Genomic DNA, 22,149 nt, shown 5'->3' on the forward strand with positions numbered 1-22,149 from the left:
GCTGAGCTGCTAAGTGTCTGAAGTACCTGTTTCTAAGACAACAAACCAAAATCGAAATAATAGTCAAGCTTTTATTTACTTACTGTGATTGTATAAACAAGAAGCTAAACCAGTGAAAGTGCTGAGGATTCTCCCCATTTCCCAGTTACATTTTTCCCCATGGCATATTGGATCAGCACAGGCTTTGGAGGTGTATGTTTTCTCACTGACAAGGGAGCCCTAAACAAAAGGCTCTGGCAGTGCTAGGGACCCAGGGCTTGGGGGAGGAAGAAGGCTAGGGGTGGAAAAGTACCCAGTAGAGTCAGAGTGGAAAGAAGTGTCTTTAAAGTTTGCTCCCACTTCCTCTGCTGTGAATATTTGTGAACAAGTCTTTGTGTAGACAAATACTTTCATTTTCCTTGGGTAAATATCAAGGAATGGAGTTGCTGGGTTGTATCATTAGTCTATTTTTAACTTTGCAAGAAACTGCCAAATTGTTTTTCAAAGTAAGAAAGTTATAGTTGTTCCTCATGCTTACTTGCATTTGATATTGTCACACTTTTTAATTTTAGTCATTTTGATGTCTTAGTATTGGTATGTTGTTTCATTTTTTTGCAGTCACTTTTTATTTATATTGAGTAAAATTCGCTATCTTTGGTGTACTGTTCTATAAGTTTTGATAAAAGCATCTTTTAACTATAGCCATAATCGAGATTTAGAAGATTTCCATCACCTCAAAATGTTTTCTCATATTGCTCCTATGTAATTAACCTCTCTACTTACCCACAGTTTCTGGCAATTGCTCATCTATTTTCTGTGCCTATAATTTTACATTTTTAAAAGAAAAGTCTTATAGATGGATGGACTCATCCAGTATGTAACATTTTGAGTCCAGCTTTTTCCTCTTAGCATAACACATTTGAGACCCATCCATATTGTATGCATCAGTAGTTCATTTCTCTTTTTATTTGTTTTCTTATAATTGAGTGGTAAGAGCTGTTTGTGCATTGTGGATATATTGCTATTTGTGCATTGTGGAAAATATTCATTTCATACATACATGTCCTGTGGATATGATCTGTCATTTGGTGGCTTGCCTTTTTGTTTTCTTACCTATAATTTTCAGCAAATACAGTTTAATTTTGACACAGTCCATTCTATCACCTTTTTATGGTTATAGCTTTCTATCCCTTTTATAGGAAATCTTTGACTTCTCCAAGGTCACAAAGATTTTCTTCCATATTTGCTTCTAATAGTTTGTATAGTTTTTGCTTTTGATCCATTTACTTATTTTTTGTGTGATATTTGGTAAGAGTTCTGGTTCAGCTTTTTTCCCCATATGTTTAGTTCTAGGATCATTTGCTGGAAAGACTATCCATTCCCCATTGAATTACCTTGACACTTTTGTTTTGTGAGTCTATTTTGTATTCTAGTCTGTTTCACCAATTTGTATGTCTGTCCTTATGCCCATACCACAATGTCTTCATTACCGTACTTTTATGATAAGGCCTGAAATCAGGTAGCGTACGTTCTTCAAATTTTTCTTTTCAAATTTTTGGGTCACCTATTTCTCCTCCTCCTCCTCCTTTGAATTTCTATATAAATTTTACAGTTACCTTGGCAATTTTTACAAGTAAAACTTGGGATTTTGAATGGGATTGTATTTAATCTATAGGTCATTTTTGGAAAAAATATCTTACCAGTATTCAGTGTTCTGATAAATGAACATGATGTATCTTTCCATTTATTAATATCATCTTTCATTTCTTTCAGCAGTATTTTCAGTGTACAGGTCTTATATGTACTTTATTAAACTTATCCATAAGTATTCATGTATTCAAATAGTACCATAAATGGCATCGTGCTTTATTTTTTTTCAGCTGTTTGTTGTTGGTATATAGAAATACAACTTACTTTTTTTCTATTGACCTGTGCATTGTGATCTTGCTAAACTGATCATTTTTATTTGTTCTTGTATGGATTCTTTAGAATTAACTACATATATGATTACATCTGTGAATTAAGATAAACTTGCTTCTTTCTTTTCTTTCTTTTTTTTTTTTTGAGACAGAGTTTCGCTGTTGTTACCCAGACTGGAGTGTAATGGCACGATCTTGGTTCACCGCAACCTCTGCCTTCTGGATTCAAGCAATTCTTCTGCCTCAGCCACCCGAGTAGCTGGGACTACAGGCATGCACCACTATGCCCAGCTAATTTTTGTATTTTTAGGAGAGACGGGGTTTCACCTTGTTGACCAGGATGGTCTCAATCTCTTGACCTCGTGATCCACCTGCCTCGGCCTCCCAAAGTGCTGGGATTATAGGCGTGAGCCACCGTGCCCGGCCACTTCTTTCTTTCTAGTCCTCACATTCCTTTTCTTTGTTATCGTACTAATTAGGGCCTATAGGATAATGTTTAATATAAACATTAAGACCACAGTTCTTTGCTGCCTTTTCCCAGTGTTTGAAAACATATGCTTCACACATTTTGTACAGTTTCCTAGTTGTTTGCAGCAAGAGGGCAAGTCTAGCAGCAATCATTCCAAAAAAAGCTGCTTTTAGTTTTTTGATATTTATAAATAACAGTGAATGATGTGAATATTTTTGAATATGTTTGCACTTCAGATTATTTCCTATGAACAGAGTTCTAAAACTATATGTTCTCATCTATACACATATATCTGTATCTATCTGCCTGCATATTTAAACCTGCAGTGTGAGAGCTACCTCAAGAGCAGTGACTTTATTTCAAATTTCTATACCTTGCATCATTTAGCAGACCACCTTTCATTAAATTAATGGAAAATAAACTTTTTATGATTAATTTTCTCATACCCAGAGTATCTATTTAACTATAGAATAGAGATACTTCTAATCTTGCCTGTGAATTCTAAAGGAAGAGAAGACTGTGATCATTACCATAGTTTTAATTTTCTATTAGTTTATTTTACTTTATTTTAACTGTCTTATTTATCTTTGATAATGTAGGAAATAAGAATTGGCCACTGTTAAAAATACTTTTAAAAATATATACTTTGGTTTATTTTGAGAAAAGAAAGACTTTTTCCTAACTTTCCTTCATTTTGAGTTAACCTTGTAGGATGTTGTTTGAGCAGTGACCCTGTAAGAAGTGGCCTTATACATTCTGAGTTCATTTTAGTTAATATAGTTTCTGGAGGCTTCTGAAAGAGGAAGCATTTACTCAAGCTTTAGATTCCTTCTGAATAGTTTTTCTAGCTAGCTGTAAATAAGCCAGTTTGCCCTAGCTCTACGTTTATGTTAATTTTCATTACTTTGTTTCAAAATAAGAGTCAATTCCTATTACATTTTGATTTTAAAAATTAAGCTATACATTTTTCTTAATTGTGGGTATGTTAAAGCTTTTTCAACATCTGGCAAAATTAGTCACCCTAGGCTGTGGATTTCCACACCCCCAACTCCCTCCACCCCCTAAAGATATTTTATAAATATTGGAAGAGGAGAAATAATAGCTTTTTTCTTCCAGTTCTTATGGTCAGGTAAGTTTCTAGGTTTTTTGTTTTGTTTTGTTTTTTTGAGATGGAGTTTTGTTCTTGTCACCCAAGCTGGAGTGCAATGGTGTGGTCTTGGCTCACTGCAAACTCCACCTCCTGGATTCAAGAGATTCTCCTACCTTAACCGCCCAAGTAGCTGGGATTACAGGTGCCTGCCACCATGCCTGGCTAATTTTTGTATTTTTTTTTCTTTTTTAGTAGAGAAGGTGTTTCACCATGTTGGCCAGGCTGGTCTCGAACTCCTGACCTCAGTTGATCCACCCACCTCAGCCTCCCAAAGTGCTGGGATTACAGGGGTGAGCCATCACACTTGGCCAAGTTCCTAGGCTTAAAATGTTTTTGAAGTATTTTTTTTGGTGTGTAGACATATGCTATTTCTTTGTATGTACCTGGGCATGAAAGGGCTAGATCATAAGGCAGGTTGATTGTTGACATTTTGCAAAGCTGCTAAATCATTTCAAAGGTGGCTGTACCAGTTTATAATTTGAGTAACAATATTTGAGAGTTCCAGCCTCTCCACATGCTCATGACCACTTGTTATTGTCTTTTTTGTTTTTCTCTATCCTAGTGTGTGCGAATTGATGTCTCTTGATAGTTTTGATTTACATTTTTTAAAATTATACTTTAGGTTCTGGTTTACATGTGCAGATCAGGCAGGATTGTTGCATAGGTACACACACATGGCAATCTGGTTTGCTGCCTCCATCCTCCTGTCACCTACATCTGGCATTTCTCCCCATGTTATCCCTCCCTGACCTCCCCACCCCCCTGCTGTCCCTCCCTTACCCCCCCCAACAGACCACAGTATGTGATGCGCCCCTACCTGTGTCCATGTGTTCTCACTGTTCAACACCCATCTATGAGTGAGAACATGTGGTGTTTGATTTTCTGTTCTTGTGTTAGTTTGCTGAGAATAATGGTTTCCAGCTTCATCCATGTCTCTACAGAGGACATGAATTAATTGATTTTTATGGCTGCATAGTATTCCATGGTGTATATGTGCCACATTTTCCTTGTCCAGTCTATCGTTGATGGGCATTTGGGTTGGTTCCAGGTGTTTGCTATTGTAAACAGTGCTGCAATGAACATATGTGTGCATGTGTCTTTATAATAGAATGATTTATAATCCTTTGGGAATATACCCAGTAGTGGGATTGCTAGGTCAAGTGGAATTTCTATTTCTAGATCCTTGAGGAATTGCCACACTGTCTTCCACAATGCTTGAACTGGTTAACACTCCCACCAATAGTGTAAATGTGTTCCTGTTTCTCCAGATTCTCTCCAGCATCTGTTGTCTCCAGATTTTTTACTGATTGCTATTCTAACTGGTGTGAGGTGGTATCTCAATGTGGTTTTGATTTGCATTTCTCTAATAATCAGTGATGATGAGCATTTTTTCATGTTTGTTGGCCTTCTTTTGAAAAGCGTCTGTTCATAACCTTATCCCACTTTTGGATGGGGTTTTTTTTTTTTTTTTGAGGCGGAGTTTCGCTCTTGTTACCCAGGCTGGAGTGCAATGGCGCGATCTCGGCTCACTGCAACCTCCGCCTCCTGGGTTCAGGCAATTCTCCTGCCTTAGCCTCCTGAGTAGCTGGGATTACAGGCACGCACCACCATGCCTAGCTAATTTTTTGTATTTTTAGTAGAGACGGGGTTTCACCATGTTGACCAGGATGATCTCGATCTCTTGACATCGTGATTCACCCGCCTCGGCCTCCCAAATTGCTGGGATTACAGGCATGAGCCACCGCGCCCGGTCTGCATTTGTTTTTTTCTTGTAAATATGTTTTAGTTGTTTGTAGATTCTGAATATTAGCCTTTTGTCTGATAGGTAGATTGGAAAAATTTTTTCCCATTGTGCTGGTTGCTGGTTCACTCTAATGATTTTTTCTTTTGCTATACAGAAGCTCTGGAGTTGGATTAGGTCCCATTTGTCTATTTTGGCTTTTGTTGCCAATGCTTTGGTGTTTTAGTTATGAAGTCCTTGCCTATGCCTATGTCCTGAATGGTTTTGCCTAGGTTTTCTTCTAGGGTTTTTATGGTGTTAGGTCTTACGTTTAAGTCTTTAATCCATCTGGAGTAAATTTTAGTGTAAGGTGTCAGGAAAGGGTTCAGTTTCTGCTTTCTGCACATTGCTATAGAGTTTTCCCAACACCATTGATTAAACAGGGAATCCTTTCTTCATTGCTTGTTTTTGTCAGGTTTGTCAAAGATCAGATGGTTGTAGATGTGTGGTGTTGCCTCCAGGGCCTCTGTTCTGTTCCATTGGTCTATATCTATGTTTTGGTACCAGTACCATGCTGTTTTGATTACTGTAGCTTTGTACTATAGTTTGAAATCTGGTAGCGTGATGCCTCCAGCTTTGTACTTTTTGCTTAGGATTGTCTTGTTTATGCAGGCTCTTTTTTGGTTCCATATAAAGTTTAAGGTGTTTTTTTCCAGTTCTGTGAAGAAGGTCATTGGTAGCTTGATGGGGATGGCATTGAGTCAATAAATTACTTTCAGCAGTATAACAATTTTCCCAATATTGATTCTTCCTAACCATCAGCATAGGGTGTTTCTTCATTTGTTTGTGTCCTCTCTTATTTCCTTGAGCAGTGGTTTATAGTTCTCCTTGAAGAGGTCCTTTACATCCTTTGTTCGTTGTATTTCTAGGTATTTTATTCTCTTTGTAGCAGTTGTGAATGGAAGTGCATTCTTGATTTGGCTCTCTGTTAGTCTGTTATTGGTGTATAGAAATGCTTGTGATTTCTGCACATTGATTTTGTATCCTGAGACTTTGCTAAATTTGCTTATCACTTTAAGGAGATTTTGGGCTGACATGATAGGGTCTTCTAAATATACAATCATGTTGTCTGCAAAGAGAGACAATTTGACTTCCTCTTTTCCTAACTGAATACTGTTTTTTTTTTTCTTGACTGATTGTGGTGGCTAGAACTTCCAATACTATATTGAATAGGGGCGGTGAGAGAGGGCATCCTTGTCTAGTGCCAGATTTCAATGGGAATGCATCCAGTTTTTGCCCATTCAGTATGATATTGTCTGTAGCTTTGTCATTAAAGGCTTTTATTATTTTGAGATATGTTCCTTCAATACCCAGTTTTTTGAGAGTTTTTAGCATAAAGGGCTGTTGAATTTTGTTGAAGGCCTTCTCTGCATTTATTGAGATCATCATGTGGTTTTTGTCTTTGGTTCTGTTTATGTGGTGGATTATATTTATAGACTTGGATATGTTGAACCAGCCTTGCATCCCTGGGGTGAAACCTACTTGATCATGATGGATAAGCTTTTTGATGCCAGTATTTTATTGAAGATTTTTGCGTTTATGTTCATCATTGATATTGGCCTGAAGTTTTTTTTTTTTGTTGTTGAGTCTCTGCCAGGTTTTGGTTTCAGGATGATATTGGTCTCATAAAATGATTTGTGAGGGATTCCCTCTTTCTGTATTGTCTGGAATAGTTTAAGAAGGAATGGTACCATCTCCTCTTTGTATGTCTGGTAGAATTCAGCTCTGAATCCATCTGGATCTGGACTTTTTTTTGCTTGGAAGGCTATTAATTGCTGCTTCAACTTCATCCCTTGTTATTGGTCTGTTCAAGGTTTCAAATTCTTCCTGGTTTAGGCTTGGGAGAGTGCAAGTGTCCAGGAATTTATCCATTTCTTCCAGGTTTACTGGTTTATGTGCATAGAGTTGTTTGTAGTAATCTTTGTAGTTTGTATTTCTGTGGAATCGGTGGTGATATCCCCTTTATCATTTTTTATGGCATCTATTTGATTCTTCTCTCCTTTCTTTTTTATTAATCTGGCTAGTGGCCTATTTTGTTGATCTTTAAAAAAAACTAGCTCCTGAATTTATCGATGTTTTGAAGATTTTTTGTGTCTCTATCTCCTTTACTTCTGCTCTGATCTTAGTTATTTCTTGTCTTCTGCTAGCTTTTGAGTTTTTTTCACCTTACTCCTCTAGCTCTTTCAATTTTGATGATAGGGTGTTGATTTTATATCTTTCCTTGCTTCTCATGTGGGCATTCATTGCTATAAATTTCCCTCTAGACACTGCTTTAAATGTGTCCCAGAGATTTTGGTATGTTGTAGTCTTCATCTCATTGGTTTCAAAGAACATTTTTATTTCTGCCTTCATTTCATTGTTTTTCCAGTTGATATTCAGGAGCTGGTCATTCAGTTTCCATGAAGTTGTGCAGTTGTGAGTTAGTTTCTTAATTCTTAGTTCTAATTTGATTGCACTGTGGTCTGAGAGACTGTTTGGTATGATTTCTGTTTTTTTGTATTTGCTGAGGAATGGTCTCCTTCCAATTATGTGGTAAATTTTAGAGTAGGTGCCATGTGGTGCTGAGAAGAATGTATATTCTGTGGATTTAGAGTGGAGATTTAAGTAGATGTCTATTAGGTCTGCTTGGTCCAGACCTGAGTTCAACTCCTGGATATCCTTGTTAATTTTCTGTCTCGTCGATCTGTCTAACATTGACAGTGGAATGTTAAGGTCTCCCACTATTATTGTGTTGGAGTCTAAGTCTCTTTGTAGGCTATTAAGAACTTGCTTTATGTATCTTGGTGCTCCTGTATTGGGTGCACATATATTTAGGATCATGAGTTCTTCTTGCATTGATCCTTTTACCATTATGTAATGCCCTTCTTTGTCTATTTTGATCTCTGTTGGTTTAAAGTCTGTTTTATCAGAGACTAGGTTTGTAACTCCTGCTTTTTTTCTCTCTGTTTTCTTGATAAGTCTTACTCTATCCCTTTATTTTGAGCCTATGTTTGTCCTTGCACATGAGATGGGTTTCCTGAATACAGCATACTGATGGGTTTTGACTTTTTTTTTTTTTTTTTGAGACGGAGTTTCACTCTTGTTACCTAAGCTAGAGTGCAATGGCATGATCTCGGCTCACCGCAACCTCTGCCTCCTGGGTTCAGGCAATTCTCCTGCCTCAGTCTCCTGAGTAGCTGGGATTACAGGCCTGCACCACCATGCGCAGCTAATTTTTTGTATTTTTAGTAGAGACGGGGTTTCACCATGTTGACCAGGATGGTCTCGATGTCTTGACCTTGTGACCCACCCGCCTCGGCCTCCCAAAGTGCTGGGATTACAGACTTCAGCCACTGTGCCCGGCTGGGTTTTGACTTTTTATCCAGTTTGCCAGTCTGTGTCTTTTCATTGGGGCATTTAGCCCATTTACATTTAAGGTTAATATTGTTTTGTATGAATCTGATCCTACCATTTTTATGCTAGTTGGATGTTTTACCCATTAGTTCACACATTTTCTTCATTGTCTCAATGGTCTTTACCATTTGGTATCTTTTTAGAGTGGCTGGTACTGGTCGTTCCTTTCCTCGTTTAGTGCTTCTTTCAGGACCTCTTGTAAAGGCCAGCCTGGTGGTGATGAAATCTTTCAGCAACTGCTTGTCCATAAAGGATTGTCTTTCTCTTTCACTTATGAAGCTTAGTTTGGCTGGATATGAAATTCTAGGTTGAAAGTCCTTTTCTTTAAGGATGTTGAATATTGGCCCCCCACTCTCTTCTGGCTTGTAGTGTTTCTGCAGAGAGATCTTCTGTGAGTCTGAAGGGCTTCCCTTTGTGGGTAACCCAACTTTTCTCTCTGGCTACCCTTAGCATTTTTTCCTTTATTTCGACTCTGGTGAATCTGACAATTATGTACCTTGGGGTTGCTCTTCTTGAGGAATATCTTTGTGGTGTTGTCTGTATTTCCTGGACTTGAATGGTGGCTTGCCTTGCTAGGTTGGGGAAGTTCTCCTGGATAATATCCTGAAGAGTGTTTTCATGCTTGGATTCATTCTCTCTGTCACATTCGGGTACACCTATCAAACATAGATTGGGTCTTTTCACATAATGTCACATTTCTTGGAGGCTTTGTTCATTTGTTTTCACTCTTTTTTCTCTATTCTTGCCTTCTCATTTTATTTCATTGAGTTGAACTTCAGTCTCTGATATCCTTTCTTTCGCTTGGTCGATTTGCCTATTGGAACTTGTGTATGCTTCATGAAGTTCTCGTGCTGTGTTTTTCAGCTCCATCAAGTCGTTTATATTCTTCTCTAAGCTATTTATTCTAGTTAGCATCTCATCTAATCTTTTTTCTAGGTTCTTCGTTTCTTTGCATCAGGTTAGCACATGTTCTTTTAGCTCCGAGAAGTTTGATTACCCACCTTCTGAAGCCTGTTTTTGTCAATTCATCAGATTCATTCTCCATCCAGGTTTCATCCCAAGCTTATGAGGAGTTGTGATCCCTTGGAGAAGGAGAGGCGTTCTGGTTTTTGTTGTTTTCATCTTTTTGCACTGGTTTCTTCCCATCTTAGTGTCTTTATCTACCTGTGGTCTTTGTAGTTGGTGACTTTTGGATGGGGTCTCTGAGTGGATGTCCTTTGTGTTGATGTTGAAGCCTTTTCTTCTGCTTCTTAGTTTTCCTTCTAACAGTAAGGCCCCTCTGTTGCAGGACTGCTGGAGGTCTACTCCAGACCCCACTCACCTGGGGATTACCCACGTGGGCTGCAGAACAGCAAAGGCTGTTGCTGGCTTCTTCCTCTGCTATCCTCATCCCAGAAGGGTACCCGCTAGATGTCGGCCTGATCTCTCCTTTATGAGGTGTCTCTTTGGGTATACAGGGGTTGGGGAGCTCTTTGAGGAGACAGTCTCTTCCTTATAGGAGATCAAGTACTGTGCTGGGAGCTCCATTCTTCCATGTAGAGCTGCTGGGCAGGTACCTTTAAGTCTGCTGCAGCTGAACTCATAACCACCTCTTTTCCCAGGTGCTCTGTCTTAGGAAAAGTGGCTTTGTTTTTAAGTTCCTGTCGTGATGCTGCCTTTTTTCATAGATGCCCTGCCCCACACTTAGTAGTCTAGTCACAGTTTGCCAGCAGAGGCATTGCTGAGCTGCTGCTGGCTCTGCCCAGCTGCTGTGTGAACTGCCTCAGTAGTGGCAGACTGCCTTGGTAGTGGGAGACTCCCTTTCCGTCACTGAGCTGGACCGTCCTGGGTCTAGCTGTGCTTGCTGCAAAACTCTCAATCCAGAGTGTTTCCTATTGCTTGTTTTGTGGGGGTGGTACCTGCTGAGCCAGATTGCCTGGCTCCCTGTCTCAGCCCCCTCCTGTTCAGTTGAATGGGCACCTCTGTCTCCCAGGTGTTCCAGGTGCCAGTCAAAATGGCCACCCAGACTTGTGTGAGTTTCTGTGCTCTGATCTGGCACCGGCCGAAACTGCCACACTGAAAACTCATGGCGCTTTGCAGCCCAGGAGTCTCCTGGTCTGTGGGCAGTGAAAACTTGTTTGGAAATGTGGTGAGCAGTCACCCTCTGCACTGTTCTTGGAACTGCACTCCGGAGCTGTTTCTATTCAGCCATCTTGGATCCTCTGATCTAAAATATTTTTATTCATAGTGAATATACTCAAGTTATAAGAATTTGTTTAATAGTAAATAAATTCGTTCTTAGCACTAGCCTCTTTCAATTCTGTTTGCTTGCTTATCTTTTACAGCCTATTTAGACATTTCATTTTTCTCCACAGTTGCAGTAAAGACGACTTTTCGTTACAGTGCAAGCTTCACAGACTTCATGCCTTCATTTGTGTATACTGTATAATGGAAAAAAACAAAGACGAATGTTGTAAAATAACAGGTGAGATCAATCTGAAAAAGGTCTCCTTTCTTAAACGCTGAAAAATAGGTTCATTTTCTTGGAGCTGGATTTGTTTCTCTAATTTTACTGCTACTCTTAAATTTGCAGATTGACAACCTTTATACTGAAAACATGTATCTATATCCTAGTAAATTTCAATCCCATATTCTGTTTTCTCTATGTTATGATACCCAGATATGGAAAAAGAGGAATTTTCCCCTCATATGGTTAAATGTTATAATCTGAAATTGATAATATGCTAATAAACAAAGTTAGGTTAAAAATCAGGTCTTTTTGATTTTCATGAGATGTTGTAAACATTATATTACTTAGGATTTGTTTTAAAATCAGGTTCCAAATTAATATGAAAAAAAAACTGAAAATATTTATAGGTAACAGTGGTTAAATTATTTCAGATTATTATATTTTCCTTAGTTTTGCCTACCAGTCTACTTTTTTTTTTTTTTTGCGGGGGTAAGGGAGGAAGGCAGGAAGGAAGGGAAGGAGGAAGGTAGGGAGGAAGGGAGGGATGAAGGAAGGAAGGAAGGGAGGAAGGGGGGAGGGAGGGAGGAGGGGGAGGGAGGGAAGGAAGGGAAGGGAAGGAAGGAAATCAAGCAATGAGAGAGACATTGCCAACCTGGATCTAGAGGTTTACAAGTTGATTTCTTTTTTTTGAGAGAAGGAAAGAAGAAAAAAAAATGAGTAAAGGAGAGGAACAAAGAGGAAGAGTGAATGGAAATATTGCTTTATTCTGAAAATAAAATGGGTATTAATAATGGCCAATCAATGTTTCATTTAAACCTATGAGTAGGTGGGATGTGCTATTGACAAGAATGTATATTTTATGTATTTGAAGTGGAGAGCTTTATAAATATTTATTAAGTTTACTTGTTCCAGATCTGAGTTCGAGTCCTTGATATCCTTATTAATTTTCTGTCTCATTGAGTCTAAGTCTCTATGTATCTGGGTGTTAGGATCGTTAGCTCTTGTTGTTGCATTGATCCTTTTACCACTATATCTTTGTTGCTTTAAAATCTATTTTATCCGATACAAGAATTGCAACTCCTGCTATTTATTTATTTATTTATTTATTTATTTATTTATTTATTTATTTTTGCTCTCCAATTGGTTGGTAAATCTTTCTCCATTACTTTGTCTTGAGTCTTTGTGTATCCTTGCATGTGAAACAGGACTGGATGTAACATGCCGTTGGGTTTTGGCTGTGTCTTTTGATTGGGGGATTTAGTCAATTTAAATTTAGGGTTACTGCCATTTGATGTTAACTGGCTTTTTTATCCATTCGTTGGTGTAAATTCTTCTTTATTTTGGTGCCCTTTACTTTTTGGTATATTTTTAGAAAGGCTAATACTGGTTGTTTCTTTCTGTGTGTAATGCCTCTTTCAGAAGCTCTTGTAAAGCAGGCCTGGTGGTAATAAAATCTCTGAGTACTTGCTTGTTCATAAAAGATTTTATTTTTCCTTCAGTTGTGAAGCTTAGTTTGGCTGGATATGAAATTCTGGACTGAAGGTTCTGTTCTTTGAGGATGTTGAATATTGGCCCCCACTCTCTTCTGGCTTGTAGAGTTTCTGCTGAGAGATCTGCTGTAAGTCTGATAGGCTTGCCTTTGTGGGTAACCTGACCTTTCTCTCTGGCTGCCTTAGTATTTTCTCCTTCGTTTCAACCCTGGTGAATCTAACGATTATGTGCCTTGGAGTTGCTCTTCTTGAGGAATATCTTTGTGGTGTTCTCTGTATTACCTGGGGTTGAATATTGACCTGCTTTGCTAGTTTAGGAAAATTTTCCTGAATAATATCCTGAAGGGTATTTTCCAGCTTGGATTCATTCTCTCCGTTGCATTCAGGTACACCTATCAAACATAAATTTGGTCTTTTCACATAGTCCCACATTTCTTGGAGACTTTGCCCATTCCTTTTTATCCTTTTTTCTCTAATCTTGTCTTCTTATTTTATTTCATTAAGTTGGACTTTGACCTCTGATATCCCTTCTTCTGCTTGAACAATTAGAGTGTTTAAACCTGTGCAAACTTCTCAGAGTTCCTGTATTGTATTCTTCAGTTCCATTAATTCACTCATACTCCTCTCTAAGTTGTCTATTCTCAATAGGATTTCATCAAACCTTTTTTCAACGTTCCTAGTTTCTTTACGTTGGGCTACAACATGTTCTTTTAACTCACCGAAGTTTGTTATTATCCATTCCCTGAAGCGTGATTCTAGCATTGGGATGCGCTCGTTCTCCATCAAGCCTTGTTCCATTGTTGATGTGGAACTGTGATCATCTTTAGAGGGAGAGGCGTTCTGACTTTGAGTAGTCTCAGCTTTTTTATGCTGGTTTCTTCCCGTCATCGTAAATTTATCCTCCTGTCGTCTTTGAATTTACCAACTTTCAGATTAGGTCTCTTGAGTGGGCGTCCAGGTTGTTAGTTCCCAGGGCCAGAGCAGCAGCGTTAAAACTGATGGTGCTTTTCTGCCCAGGATTCTCCTGTCTGGCTTCCTTCTTGTGACCGTAGTAGGTGACTCTGTCTTCCCGGGGCTCCAAACCTCGGTCAGGAGGGGAACCGGTCCCGTTTACTCTGCGCCGAGTGCTGCCGCGCTGAGTTGCCGTCACAGCTGCTGCACCCTCTGGTGTCGTGCTGGGGGCCCATGTGGGTCCTCCAAACCTGTTTACTCTGCTTTGAGAGCTGCCGCGCTGAGGCGCCGGCGGAACCGCTGCCCCGGCCAGGAGTCACGCTGGCGACCCGTGTGATTCCTCCACTGGGGGATCTTCTGCTCCGTGAGCGACCAGAATTTGTCTGAAAGTGTGGCGTCCTCTAGTTCTCCGCACCTTCACTGAGAGCTGCAATCCCGAGATGTTAGTGATTGGCCATCTTGGATCAATCCTCCTCCAGTCTACTTCTTCATCTGTTGTTTTACTTTATGGTACTTAAACATTTTATAAAGGTTTTTTTTTTTTTGAGATGGAGTTTTGCTATTGTTGCAATGGCACTATCTCTGCTCACTGTGGGTTCAAGCGATTTTCCTGCCTTCGCCTTCCAAGTAGCTGGGATTACAGGCATGTGCCATCATGCCTGGCTAACTTTTTGTATTTTTAGTAGAAACAGTGTTTCACCATGTTTGGCAGGCTGGTCTCCATCTCCTGACCTAAGGTGATCCCCCTGCATTGGCCTCCCAAAGTGCTGGGATTACAGGTGTGAATCACCACGTCCTGCCTCCATAAATATTTTTAGTGCATTTAAACATTAATAGACTTAAAAAGTATTGTAAAAGACAAGGATATAGACATAGGTTCTCATTAAATCACAATTAATGGAAATGTTTACTCATATCAAAATTAATTATGTTCTTTTTGGTTAGAATATTCTGGAGCCTAATGTTTCATCTCCTTTTCATATCACTTTCCTCAAAAATGCAGCATGGGCTTAAATATGAATTTTTTTATTTTAACATGAAAATTCATTATGATAAATGTTTATTCTAAATTGAAGGAGGGAGAAAAGATTTAGACTAATATTAAATACTAGTGCAAGATTATGAGTCATTTTTTCTTATATGTATTTTCTGTTACCTACAGAGAAATAATAATAAATGCTTATTACTATTACAGTAAAATGTTTTAAAAATATTTAATATTAGTTTAACATTGTATATTTCAACATTTTTTATATTTAAATGATTTAGTAACATGCGCAAGATTTCATTATTTTATTTTATTTTTGTTTGTTTCTTTTTTGAGACAGGATCTCATTCTGTCACCCAGGCTGGAGTGCAATGGTATCGTCATGGCTCACTGCAGTCATGACCTTCAGGGCTGAATCAATCCTTCCACCTCAGCCTCCTGTGTAGCTGGGATTACAGGGGCATGCCACCATGCCCAGCTAATTTTTGTAGAGAAAAGGTCTCACTGTGTTGCCCAGGCTGGTCTCCACTACTGGGCTTAAGTGATTAACAGGCCTTGGTCTCCCAATGTGGTGGAATTATAGGCCTGAGCCACTGTACCCCATCCTGTTCTCCCTCTCTTGTAATAAATATTTTACGTAATTTTTAAAGTTTTTTTTTTTACTTGTCTTTCCTAAAGGAGAATTTCAGTTGCTTTTTCTTTGGTAAAAAGTTCCCGAAACTGCCAGAAGAAGGCTAATGTCAGTAATAATTCTGTCATTGAACGTAATGGAGAGGAGTCATATTTAATTTATATGTACTTTTTTTAATATTACATGTAACACATATTATTCTTGTCCTTCCCTCCAAGTGAGTGACAAAGAGTTTCTTTCTTTCATTTTACCAACACTAAACAGAGTGATTTTAAGGATACTGGATCCACCTTTTTCCACTTATATTTGGAGTGAAATGTGTAATTTATGTATGAAACCTGTAATTTAAATTTAAGGTCTTGTGAAAGTATCAAAAATCTTTAGATAAATTGACATGGAGTTGCTTTAAAATGCAAATTTATTGTTAGTAAAAAAGCAGAATTTTAAAACTTTGTTTTAATTGATTGTTTCTAGTTGAATTCCGAATATTAACGCTTTGTTGTATATGTAGTAACTCTCTAATAAATACTTCAACAAAGTGTCAGTATTTAATTACGTATAAGCACTATAATTTATTCTAAAGCTTTAATAAAATCAAGTTTCTATTAGTTTATACTTTTCTCAATGTTCATTGAAAATATGGAGTCATATTGCCTATTAGTGGCCCAATCCCCAGCCCAGCTTGTAACTTTCCTGAGTAGGAAAATTGAGTAAACCTTAGTGAGTATTTGACAGTTGACTCCATCTATAGCCAATCTGGAAGATAGGGTGTTGTGGGAGGGAGATATGTTTTTATGGTTTTTTGCAGAAAAGATGTAGATTTTCTGATTCACTTTTGAAGATGGTATAGGTGAATGCACCTGGGAGAAATGAGAGCAGCATCTCATTAGACATGTTGTGCCCAACCCTTTTTAGGATTCTGCATATCTCTTAGTTATTCCTTTGTCAAGTAACAAAGATGTAACATGGGAGATATATTCCACTTCTCCAAATAGTTAGCTTAGTATAGTACCCTGTCACAGCAAATTACTGGAAAGAGCAGGATTTGGAAGTTAGACTAGATTTTATTGCTGGGGTAGAGAGAGAATGCTCAGAAAGTTTATCTTGGACACCAAAGGATGAGCAATTGGAAAAATTAACTGCTTTAGCATTTTGGTGTTAGTTTGCAATAGGTAGGGCAGATTCCTCTCTTTTTATTGCAGTACAAGGTCCCTTTAATAGGTAGCTCTAATATGGTACTACAGTGTAATGGTTTAAAGTGTGCAGATTGATGTCAGACTCAACTTGTGTTGATACTCTTCCATCTGCCAATTGGGCTAATATTATTAGCCTAAAGTGTCTTAATGCCTGCCATAAATTAAGTGTTCAATAAATAACTAATTTTACACAGGATCTATATTGTCCTCTTCCAATATAATTTAGTATAGTGTTAGGCCTAATAGTTTGTTTTCCTTCCTGATCAGCTTTCTTCATCTCTAGTATTTTACCATTGGAGGGAAAGATGTCTTAGAAACACTTTTAGTTTATTTCTGGAGGTATTGGCTAGACATCATGTCAGTCATATGCATATACCAATATTTTATATATTAAAAACAAATATAATCCCTAGAATAGTATTATCTGACTAGGGATGAAATGGTCCCAAAAGAGGGACAGGAAAACAGAGAAATGGGAGTAGTAGTAAAGAGAAAATTAAAATCAATATGTAAACAAGAAAGCAGGTTTATCTGTAATTATAGGGAAGAACTTAAAATTACTTTGTGTATTTTTATTTCACAAGAAGCTTCTTAAGATTTTTAATTAAATTATTAAACTATTTATTGGGTTGTACTAAATATTTAGATAATATATAGATATGTCTGTTCATATGCATATATGTTAAATATACATAAGTTTGTTATATCTTAACTTTTTAAATTTGGGGGTTTCTTCTCACCCAAAAGAAATTTAAATAAATACTTTGGATATTTCTGTAAATGTAGCATGCCATTTAGCAAATTTAAGGGAACAAGTGAATAACTTAGCTATTCCAACAATGTTTTTCCTCCGCATTCCTTGGCACAAACAGGGACCTCAGTGAAGCGTCCCTCATGGGAGTTGCCCAGGGAAATCTTACTGAAGTAGTCTAGATCCCAGTTCAGGTTCCCTTCCTTCTACTTTCTAAAATATCAACTTTATTAAGTTACAGTTTACATAGAATAAAACATATCAGTTTTAAGTGTACAATTTAATGTTTTGACAAATGTATGCACCCACAACACTTACAATATTGAGTAGTTTAATCACCCAAAAGAGTTCCCTTGGTTTTCCATCCTAGTAAATCTTGCCCTATCTCTGTACCCTGAAAGCCACTGACCAGCTATCTGTCGCTATGAATATTTGTGTACAAGTCATTTTGCACACATTTCATTTCTCCTGGGTGAATGCAAAGGAATAGAATTGCTGGGCTGCATAAATATGTAACATATTGAACCTGACAAGAAACTGATATGTTTGCTAAAATAATAGGACTATTTTATATTCTCACCAGCAGTGTATAGGATCTTTTAAATTATAGCTATCCTGGTGGGTATAAAGTGGCACCTTATTGTTTTAATTTGCTTTTTCTGATATTGAGCATATTTTCATGCGGTTATTGGCCATTCAAATATCTTCTTTTTTGATGTATATTCTCAAATCTTTGCCCAATTTTTTAAAAAGTTGGACTGCTTGTCTTCTTACAATTGTAAGAGTTCTTTATATGTTCTAAATGCAAATTATTTGTCATGTCTACATAAATATATACACACATATATATTATGCACACACCCAGTATTTTTTTCCCATTCTGTGGGTCGTATTTTCTTTTTCTTAATGGTTTATTTTAATTAGCAGAAATCAAAAATTTTTATGAAGCCCAGCTTATTAATTGTTTCTTTTATCTTTATTGCCCTTTGCATCATATGCAAGAATCTTTTAACTATTAATACACTAAAGTTTTAAATTTTGCCTGCTTTCTTCTAGATATTTGATACTTTTAACTTTTGATAAATTTCCTCTTATTTTGGTGTGTAGTGTGAGTTAAGGGTCCTGGCTGAATTTTTAAAAAAATTATCGAGGTGAAATTTACATAACATAAAAGTAGCCATTTAAAAGTGAACAATTCAGTGACATTTAGTATATTCATCATGTTATGTGACAACTTCTACCTACTTCCAAACATATTTATTACTCCAAAATAAAATTTGGTACTCAAAAAGTAGTTTCTCTCACTCCACCCTTCCCCTAGTCCCTGGAAACCATTAATCTGCATTCTGTCTCTGTAGATTTACCTATTCTGGATATTTCACATAAATGGAATAATACATTATGTGACCTTTTGTGTTTGACTTCTTTCACTTAATATTGTCACAGTTCATCCTCATTGTACATCATTCCTTTTCATGACTGAATAATTTTGCACTGTATGGATATACCACATTTTGTTTATTCATTCATCCATTGTTGGACATCTGGGCTATTACCACTTCTTATCTATTGTGACAAGTGCTGCTGTGAACATGTATACATATATGTATTTGTTTGAGTACCTGTTTTTAATGCTTAAGGACATATCCTTAGGTGTGGAATTACCGGGCCATATGGTAATTATATCTTTACGTTCTAAGGAACCACCACACTATTTTCTATGGTGGTTTAAACATTTTACAGTCCCATTAGTAATGTATCAGCATTTCGAGTTCTCCATATCCTTATCAGCACTTGTTATTTTTGTTTTGTTTAAGTTTTATTTTTATTTTTATTTATTTTTTTTTAGGGAGGGAAGGAGGAAGGGAGGAAGGCAGGAAGGGAGGGAAGGAGGAAGGAAGGGATGAAGGAAGGAAGGGAGGGAGGGAGGGAGGGAGGGAGGGAGGGAGGGAGGGAGGGAGGGAAGGGAAGGGAAGGGAAGGAAGGAATTCAAGCAATGAGAGAGACATTGCCAACCTGGATCTAGAGGTTTACAAGTTAATTTCTTTTTTTGAGAGAAGGAAAGAAAAAAAAATGAGTAAAGGAGAGAAAGAAAGAGGAAGAGAGAGAGGGAGGGTGAACGGAAATATTGTTTTATTCTGAAAAAAAATGGATATTAATAATGGCCAATTATTGTTTTATTTAAACCTATGATTAGGTGTGATGTGGTATTGACAAGAATGTATATTTTATGTATTTGAAGTGGAGAGCTCTATAAATATTTATTAAGTTTACTTGTTCTGGATCTCAGTTCGAGTCCTTGATATCCTTATTAATTTTCTGTCTCATTGAATCTAAGTCTCTATGTATCTGGTTGTTAGGATCGTTAGCTCTTGTTGTTGCATTGATCCTTTTACCACTGTATCTTTGTTGCTTTAAAATCTATTTTATCCGATACGAGAATTGCAACTCCTGCTTTTTATTTATTTATTTATTTTTGCTCTCCAATTGGTTGGTAAATCTTTCTCCATTACTTTGTTTTGAGTCTTTGTGTATCCTTGCATGTGAAACAGGTCTGGATGTAACATGCCGTTGGGTTTTGGCTGTGTCTTTTGATTGGGGGATTTAGTCGATTTAAATTTAGGGTTACTGCCATTTGATGTTAACTGGCTGTTTGATCCATTCGTTGATGAAAATTCTTCTTTATGTTGGTGCTCTTTACTTTTTGGTATATTTTTAGAAAGGCTAATACTGGTTGTTTCTTTCTGTGTGTAATGCCTCTTTCAGAAGCTCTTGTAAAGCAGGCCTGGTGGTAATAAAATCTCTGAGTACTTGCTTGTTCATAAAAGATTTTATTTTTCCTTCAGTTGTGAAGCTTAGTTTGGCTGGATATGAAATTCTGGACTGAAGGTTCTGTTCTTTGAGGATGTTGAATATTGGCCCCCACTCTCTTCTGGCTTGTAGAGTTTCTGCTGAGAGATCTGCTGTAAGTCTGATAGGCTTGCCTTTGTGGGTAACCTGACCTTTCTCTCTGGCTGCCTTAGTATTTTCTCCTTCGTTTCAACCCTGGTGAATCTAACGATTATGTGCCTTGGAGTTGCTCTTCTTGAGGAATATCTTTGTGGTGTTCTCTGTATTACCTGGGGTTGAATATTGACCTGCTTTGCTAGTTTAGGAAAATTTTCCTGAATAATATCCTGAAGGGTATTTTCCAGCTTGGATTCATTCTCTCCGTTGCATTCAGGTACACCTATCAAACGTAAATTTGATCTTTTCACATAGTCCCACATTTCTTGGAGACTTTGCTCATTCCTTTTTATTCTTTTATCTCTAATCTTGTCTTCTTATTTCATTAAGTTGGACTTTGACCTCTGTTATACTTTCTTCTGCCTGAACAATTCGAGTGTTTAAACCTGTGCATACTTCTTGGAGTTCCTGTATTGTATTCTTCAGTTCCATAAATTCACTTATATTCCTCTCTAAGTTGTCTATTCTCAATAGGATTTGGTCAAACCTTTTTTCAACGTTCCTAGTTTCTTTACGTTGGGCTACAACATGTTCTTTTAACTCACAGTAGTTTCTTAATATCCATTCCTTGAAGAGTGATTATGTCATTGGGATGCACTCATTCTCCATCAAGCCTTGTTCCATTGTTGATGTGGAACTGTGATCATCTTTAGAGGGAGAGGCATTCTGATTTTGAGTATTCTCAGCCTTTTTACGCTGGTTTCTTCCCATCATTGTAAATTTATCCTCTTGTCGTCTTTGAAATTACCAAATTTCAGATTAGGTCTCTTGATTGGACATCCAAGTTGTTAGTTCCCAGGGCCAGAATGGCGGCGTTAAGACTGATGGTGCTTTTCTGCCCAGGATTCTTCTGTCTGGCTTCCTTCTTTTGTCCGTAATGGGCGACTCTGCCTTCCCCGGGCTCCAAACCTTGGTCAGAAGGGGATCCAGTCTCGTTTACTCTGCGCCAAGAGCTGCCGCACTGGGGTGCCGTCACAGCCGCTGCGCCGGTCTCAGGAGTCGTGCTGAGTACCCATGTGGGTCCTCCAAACCTCGGTCAGAATGGGAGCCGGCCCTGTTTACTCTGCTCCGAGAGCTGCCACGCTGAGGTGCTGGTGAAGCTGCTGCGCCAGCCACAAGAGTCATGCTGGCAGCCCGTGTGGGTCCTCCAAGCCTTGATCAGAAGGGGAGCCAGCCCTGTTTACTCTGCTCCAAGAGCTGCCGCACCGAGGTGCTGGCGAAACTGCTGCGCCGGCCACAAGCGTTGCGCTGGCAACCCGTGTGGTTCCTCCACTGGGGATCTTCTGCTCCATGAGTGACCAGAATTTGTCTGAAAGTGTGGTGTCCTCTAGTTCTCTGCACTTTGACTGAGAGCTGCAATCCCGAGCTGCTATCGATCGGCCATCTTGGATCGTTTCCCCTAAGTTTTATTTTTTAAATTATAGCCATCCTAGTTTGTTATGGAGTGGTTTTTCATTGTGGCTTTGATTTGCATTTTCTGAATGACTAATGATATTAAGCATTTTTCATGTGCTAGTTGGCCATTTGCATACTTTTTTTGGAGAAATATCTACTCAGGTCCTTTCCCCATCATTATTATTATTTTTAGACTTGAAGTCTTGCTCTGTTGCCCAGGCTGGAGTGCAGTGGTGTGATCATGGCTCACTACAGCCTTGAACTCCTGGACTCAAGTGATTTTCCCATCTCAGCTTCCTGAATAGCTGGGCCTGTAGCCAGGTGCCACCACCTGGCCATGTTTTGTTTTTCTTTTAGAAATGGGGTCTTGCTATGTTGCCCAGGCTTGTCTCAAACTCTTGGCCTTAAATGGTCCTACTGCCTCTGCCTCCCAGGTAGCTGGGATTCCAGGCATGTGCTACCATGCCCAGACCCTGCTTCAGCCTCCTGAGTAGCTGGGACTACAGGCGCATGCCACCACACCTGGCTTTTTTTTTTTTTTGTATTTTTTAGTAGAGATGGGGTTTCACTATATTGGCCAGGCTGATCTCATACTCCTGACA

General features: G+C 38.3%; 1 protein-coding gene across 3 annotated transcripts in view; it reads left to right on the forward strand.

The window, feature by feature from the left end:
- Nucleotides 1-22,149, forward strand: part of COL4A5 (collagen type IV alpha 5 chain) — a 250,831-nt gene that overhangs the window by 9,603 nt on the left and 219,079 nt on the right. Inside the window, exon 2 of one of the 3 annotated variants that reach the window (XM_078363412.1) lies at nucleotides 11,045-11,154. The exons of the other annotated variants lie outside the window; for them this stretch is intronic. The gene's annotated coding sequence lies outside the window, so the exon portion shown is untranslated. The remainder of the gene's footprint in view (nucleotides 1-11,044; nucleotides 11,155-22,149) is intronic. 3 annotated transcript variants of the gene reach the window in all.

Source organism: Callithrix jacchus, chromosome X (assembly GCF_049354715.1).
Source record: "Callithrix jacchus isolate 240 chromosome X, calJac240_pri, whole genome shotgun sequence".
NCBI lineage: Eukaryota > Metazoa > Chordata > Mammalia > Primates > Cebidae > Callithrix > Callithrix jacchus.